The following is a 5,398-nucleotide window of genomic DNA, read 5'->3' as shown; positions in this document are numbered from 1 at the left end:
AAATGCCAATTAGTGACGAAAACGAAATGGTCACTAACAATAGAAGGAGTCGTCACTAAATGATTTAGTGACCAAACTTTTGGTCGTCACTTTTCGTCACTATAGGTCCGTCACAAAAATTGATTAGTGACTACAACAAAAAAGTGGTCACTATTTTGTCAAATTAGTTACCATAAAAAGTGGTCACTGTTTTGTCAAATTAGTGATCATAAAAGGTGGTCACTGATTTACCCAATTAGTGACCATAAAAAATGGTCACTGTTTTATCCAATTTATGACCATAAAAATCCGTCACTAATTTTGATTGCTATTTCTTTGTATTTAACTCATTTAGGTAACTAGCATGGAACTTACTTAGTCAATGGTAAGATATACTATAATTCATTTATCGATATATATCTCATCAAATGGTAAACATAAATGTTCTCAAACTTAAACGAACTCACACAGTTCAATTTGATTGCAAAAGCACATCATATTGAACATCTGTCAAATCAGTAGTTTCAAATAAGAACCTAAACAATGAGAAACCAATCACATTATCTATACAAGATTTATAAATATTTTTGCAGACTGCCACCTCTTTAGTATCTTCAGTAAGACAACAGTTAAATGTTCTAGCAACTTGATTACCAAAAGCATTAAGCTATATGAGATTAAAAAAAAAAAGTTAACTGTCATTTAAGCAAATATGATAAATTCCATCAAGTGGCTACTTCAAAGATAAATTACCTATGATTCTTGGAGTTGGCGGTGCTGGATCTGCTGGTGGCCTGCTTCTCACTGCTAAGTTCAGACCTGCAATGTTGTAAATAGAAAGGAATGAAAGTAGGATGCTATAATAGACAAGTAATGGAAGTGCGTTGCTATTTATAGTATTTACAATGTTGTAATAGAATTGATAAATTGAAAGAGAAGAGAGAAAAAAATATTAACCAAAAAGTAAATAAGTATCTCACTAACCTGTGATTTAAGCATCTCGTCTAAATTGGGAAGATATTCAGCTATCCCACAGTCAGCAAGAATGATATTAGAAATGGTTAATTGCAAGAAATAGCATTGATTTGTTTATTATAGCATATCCTACTTTAATGAAATCTACCAATTTATAGCAATACAAGGCAAGTTTATGTAGTAATTTCAAGGTATAAGTTCTTGATAAGATAAAAACTGAAAGTACAACGCTATAATTGTATCAGGGGTAGTTTAGTAAATTGAACAGTTGATTTTACCTAGAGATATAAAAGAATATTTGAAATCTTTAAGCCTATTCTTGCCATTCCGGCCTTACCCTGCAAAGAGTTTAAAAGTGTATGAAATGGCCATAGTTGAGAAAATGATGGAATGGAATAGACAAGAAGGGAATGGAATGAGTGATTACATTCAATTAAAGGAATGAAATCATTCGGTTATCATGTGCAGCATTAACAACACCACTCGCCAGTTCAGAGCTTGCAACTTCTTTCTGTGAATAGACAGTTAAAACTCAAAACCATAATATTACAGTAAAAAGAAAAAGGAAGAGAAAGAACATAAATTGATTAAAAAGAACAAATATATACCAGAATTCTTTGAAGGGCAGTAACTTATGTGAACAATGTAGTAAAAATGACATAACTTCCCCTGATTAAAGCCCAGCAGTCAACAGAAAGTAAACAAATTCATAAAACAAAAAAGTCATTTTTTACCAAATTTTGCAACAAATTATCGCTTTGAGTCAATACCATAGGTGAAGCAAGAAAATTCAAAAACCAATTTAGAAGCATAAATTACAAAAAAAAAAAAAAAAAAAAAAAAAAAAAAAAAAAAAAAAAACTTCCACCAAATTGATTTAATGACTTATTTAAATCTATTGAAAAAAAAAATTTCTACTTGATTGGATCTTTAATGTTATAAGATATCAAGTAGAGTCTTGAACTTTAAAAAAATACATATTTTGGCTTTTGATTTCTTAGGAAGTTTTACCTTTTTTTAGAAAGATCAACAATCACTTTGTTGTTGGGTATTTTAGTGTCAGATTGAATGTAACTTAAGGCCAGTGGTAAAGAAAACATATATAGAAAATCATTAGGCTCTTGACTAAAAATCAACATGTTACATGAAAACAGAAATACAAGTCATATGACGAGAGAATTCAACAAATTCCAAAGACAGACAACAAGTAATATTACCAAGTAAATTTTATTTCTTGCAATTAGCTTAAAAGGGTTCAATGTAAGGAATAGAAACGTACTTTTCTTCTTATAGCAGCCTACTTTCATTTAAGAGAAGCTATTTAACTAGAAGACATGTATGCCCCTTTCATCATAAAAAATAGTCCTAGAAAGTTTGTTATATACCTATCTCCACAAGAGCAGCCTTACACCGAGTCTTAGCTTCATCAAGCAAATCAACCAACTTAATCACTTGAATGCTAAATTTCTTTCCATTATCAACAACAAGACCAAACCCTACATGACATGTTTTTTGGCATTTGCTCTCATCACTTGATAACCACCCTGCACGTTTAGCAGCCTGAAAAAAATGGTTAACTTAATCAATATCTCATTCACCACTTTTCTTGGACTCTTTTACCCTTGTACGTTGTGTAAAAGTCACTTATTGTGAAGAATAGTAGAATACCACATGACAACTCTAGCTCTTGAATGGACCAAGTATTTACTACTATAACAAATGATGATTATAAAACAACAATTGTTGCCTATACATAAATCTGATGTGAAAATATCATGTCAACAAATGGTCTAATCTCCTCAAATTCAGTTAAGATAATATTATTAACCAATTCATTGATATCTATTTGTGAAAGATTATGATAAATTGTTCTTTCCTTCTTGAGATTATATGTAAGTAGATTATTGGCAAAAGCATATTTCTATATGTTTATGTTCTTTACGAAGAACCAAAATAAGTCATACAATCATAGCCTAAGAAAAATAGCATTCTTCCCATTAATAGATAGGATGGATTTTGAGTTCTTATGTTAAATCTAAAACTTACCAAAAACAGAGTCAAGAACGTCTTTCATAAAATTAACACTAACACTTTTGCTTTAATTTTAGTTTTAAATTGTGATCAAGAGAAAACATTTTTAACAGATGTCAACTACTCAATTTCACTCTAGAACACAGATTATAATTTTTGACTTGCTACAAAAATAGAGCTTCATCACTTGCATTGATGACAGACCTTGGTAAGCCGGATGTAGCATGTTTGCTATTACAGAAGTACCTAAAAGCCCTAGTTTCATAAATGGAGCTACATTTATGAATTAACTTAAATAGGAATTCGAAAATCACTTGTAAGAAAAGCCATGGAACCTCTGTTTATGGGGTGAATTAGGACTAAGGACACAAAACACATTTGATTTTGCATGTCAATCAGGCAATTCACTAAGACAAAATTGAAATTTGATTTCAACAAATCAAGACAGAGATGTTAATATTGTGCAGACCTGAAGAAAGTAAGTGATTAACGAGAGACAAACGGAGATACTAGCTAGATAGGCTTAATTCCAGAGTTAGTAACAAATGGAGCGTTGATATCGCAAGCAGCAGGCAAAGCTAGGCTTTGATATCGCAAGCAACAGGCAAAGCTAGGGCTTGGTGGCATTCAACGATGTGCCCAATTGCGCACTGTTTTCTGAACGCTTCACACAAACACAGTGCGTCTGTTCTCAACATCGATTTAATCCCCGAGCAACATGTTCCTTCTGGCTTCTTCACCGTGCTTCCGATCGTCACGTACGACAGGCAATCTGCCATGTTCAGTATCACTGACTCGACGAATCATGGGTACATCACCACCGCAAAGATGCATAGAATCAGAACGGTGATTCTTGTTGGCATTTTTGCTGAGAGAGAGAGAGAGGGAGTTTAAAAACGAGGGTTTTTTATGATGATGGTGAGATGTGAGATGTTTAAAAGGAGATTATTTTTTATGGGCCTTCATCATACTAAAATGGCACAATTGGCCCTTTCAATATTATATTTTGTAATTCTAGTCGCTGCATACTAAAGAGAGGATGGCTATGTGTCCACGTGTGAGGCAATTCAGTGACAACTCTTTTTTGGTCTCTAAGCCTTTCACAGAGCAGTGACCAGTATTTTTTGTCACTAGGCTGGTGACCATTCTTTTTAGTCATTAATATTTATTTTCTGATGTTAAAAAAATTATTTTAATTATATTTTATAATTTAGTGACCAGTGAGTGACAACTATTATTGAATTGGTCACTAAATTTATAGCATTACCAAAATTCAGTGACGACGTATTATATGGTGACTAAATGATGCTATTAGTGACCAGATTTTCAGTCGTCACTAAAAAACTGGTCACTAATAAAGACTTTTCTTGTAGTGTTAGGAGTAGGTTAGATTTGCGGTTTCAAAAAAAACCTATAACCCTTCATAAGTTTTCCTAAATAAATAAAATAATACAAAAAAGTTTATTGTCTATTGGGCTGATTTTAGCATTCTTCACGATCAGTGGGAGTGTGGTCCTAGAGTCATTGGTAGTTGGTACCTTCAGACTAAATTCGTATCTTCAGAGTCATATGTCGCAATTATAACTAGGGATGAGCATATGACCCGTTGGACCGGACCGGACCGGAAAAAAACCGGGACCTGACCCGGACCGGACCGAATATACATATTAATGAGCCGGTTTTCGGGTTTTGTTTTTACCACTAATCGGGTTTCGGGTTTGGACCGGACCGTACCTGGAATACGGGATTTAACCCGGACCGGACCGAAAAAAAATTTCTCCTTAAAATATATAGATAAGGATATTGAATTATTAGTTAATGTTATATATAACATTATGTATAAAACTTGAGGTTTTTATTGTAACATTATTTATAGATCTTGATCAACGTTTGTTCCTATCGCTTTAGAAGAAAATATGTATCTAGCATGCTATTTTTTGTTCAAACATGCAAAAAAAAATTTATAAAAACATGCAAATTTTTTTATAAAAACATGCAGTTTTTTTATAAATAATGATGTTTTTTTGTTGTTTTTTACACAAAAAAGCTGTTAAAATGCAGTTTTTTTTATTAATGATGTTGTTTCTTTTTTGTTAAAACATGCATTTTTTTATAAAAACTGTAGTTTTTGTGCTAAATAGTGTAATTTTTATTTGTTCCAAATGTTAATAAGTTTTGTATTTTTTTTGTAGACACCACATTTGCATGTGATTTAAGTAAAGTCTCGCATTGTACCAATTTCAAAGCCTAGTTCGGTCCAAAACCCGAAACCCGGTTTAGTACCCGAGACCGGACCAGACCGAACCCGAACCCGTACATCCAAAAACGGTCCGGTTTTCGGGTAAGAAAATTCACAATTTTCGGTCTTCGGGCCGGTCTGGTCCGGGTTTGGCCGGTTGCTCATCCCTAATTA

The 5,398-nt window shown here is 32.9% G+C and overlaps 1 long non-coding RNA gene across 3 annotated transcripts; it reads right to left on the bottom strand.

Annotated features, from left to right (window-relative positions):
• Positions 1 to 372: 372 nt before the first annotated feature.
• LOC145097372 (uncharacterized) lies at positions 373 to 2,513 on the bottom strand. Of its 3 annotated transcripts, none has more exons than XR_013704345.1 (6): positions 2,340 to 2,513; positions 1,563 to 1,623; positions 1,382 to 1,465; positions 964 to 1,292; positions 733 to 798; positions 373 to 646 (listed from the first exon to the last, which is right to left on the bottom strand). It is a non-coding gene; the product is annotated as an uncharacterized LOC145097372 (long non-coding RNA). The 3 variants fall into 3 exon arrangements; XR_013704344.1 differs by having other exon boundaries at positions 733 to 1,004; positions 1,233 to 1,292; XR_013704343.1 differs by having other exon boundaries at positions 733 to 1,292.
• Between the last annotated feature and the right edge of the window lie 2,885 nt (positions 2,514 to 5,398).

This window comes from Lactuca serriola, chromosome 4 (assembly GCF_051521515.1).
Source record: "Lactuca serriola cultivar US96UC23 chromosome 4, Lser_US96UC23_V15, whole genome shotgun sequence".
Classification (NCBI taxonomy): Eukaryota; Viridiplantae; Streptophyta; class Magnoliopsida; order Asterales; family Asteraceae; genus Lactuca; species Lactuca serriola.
Note: the sequence above shows the minus strand (reverse complement) of the source record. Positions and strands in the feature narration are given on the sequence as shown.